The 1,297-nt window shown below is 40.3% G+C and overlaps 1 protein-coding gene across 4 annotated transcripts in view; it reads left to right on the top strand.

The window, feature by feature from the left end:
* LOC123971870 (contactin-associated protein-like 4) overlaps nucleotides 1-1,297 on the top strand; it is a 156,039-nt gene that overhangs the window by 354 nt on the left and 154,388 nt on the right. The window lies entirely within an intron of this gene.

The raw sequence follows: 1,297 nt of genomic DNA, 5'->3' as shown, positions 1-1,297 counted from the left end.
GTGAATGTCACCAGCCAGCAGGAGAGTTGCCATAAGGTTAAAAGCTGGTCGATATGATTGTCTTAATTTCACTCTCTCTGTGCTGACTGCTGAATTTTTAGAGTAGCTTTACCATTGTTCAGGAGTATGGCATAACTTGCGTGGTGGCTACCTCATGTTGAAAGTAATAGGCCTACAACATTTAATCTCTCGATGCACAAGTTGGTTTGTGTAACGACAACGCTATTGCCCAGCACTAAATTAAATAAATAATAAAGAATACAAGGGAGTATATTAAAAACTCTCTTCTTAAAGCCAAATCTGTCTGGCCCAACATGGTATCCAGCTCCTCATACTGTATACCAGGCTGCTGGGCAGGACAGGATAAAACAGAAAGCCTGTGTTACTGTATGTTGCATTATAGGAAAAGTAGGATCCAGTTTTGGAATCTGACCCACACTAGGGGAATCGACATCAGTGTTGTTGAGTGTTGCATCAGCGACACCTGTCACACCAGATGCATCAAGCAGATAGGAAAGGTAGTCAGTGTTTGTTATCCAGGATGCACCAGTCTAGAGAATAGAATGTGTTTTTCTGGAGTTGACTTGCGTCAACACAGTGGCAGTGGTGTATCGCTGGTTTGTGGGTAAAACTGTAAAACTATGGGTGTCAGTGTTTTGTAATGTTCATCTTGACTTTCATAAAGTCCCATGACTTTATGAAAGTGCAATACTCTTAAGATTTAGATTTTCTAAAAAGTGAACCTATTCAGTGTGGTGAAAAACAAGCAGAATTAAATTTTTCTCCAAGTTAATTTTTTTTTCCAAGTTGAAAGTAATGGACTTTTATTAAATACTGAATTGTTTTCCTGCATATTCATCCTTCCATGTACACACTGCAGCATCCCTTCTGCTGTGCGTCTTGTATCATTTAAATGTGCAGTTATGCAGACACACTGAATAACAACAAGCAATATCTTTACAACGAGAAGATTCCCAACCCCTCCCCTGTACTGTTTGGACATTGTTCTTACTGTTTCATTGGTCAAAGTCAGGCAAATGGAAACATCTGATGACTGCATCTTCAGTCTTTTAGCAGTCATCCAGAGTAGCCTTCAATGCACTGAACAAGCAGACAGTTACAACAGGAGTCGAACTTGTGACCTTTCAGTTATTCTCTTAACCGGGATTCAACATCTACCCCTGGACTTTCAGTTGTGTCTTCATGTTGCCAGGTGACATGGAGTCACTTATCTTCTTGGTCTCCTCCAAATCCATCAATGTTGTCAAAGCGTCAAGTAATCTGTAGACAGACTCTG

This window comes from Micropterus dolomieu, linkage group LG06 (assembly GCF_021292245.1).
Source record: "Micropterus dolomieu isolate WLL.071019.BEF.003 ecotype Adirondacks linkage group LG06, ASM2129224v1, whole genome shotgun sequence".
Lineage (NCBI taxonomy): Eukaryota > Metazoa > Chordata > Actinopteri > Centrarchiformes > Centrarchidae > Micropterus > Micropterus dolomieu.
This window is presented reverse-complemented; position numbering and strand designations above follow the sequence as displayed.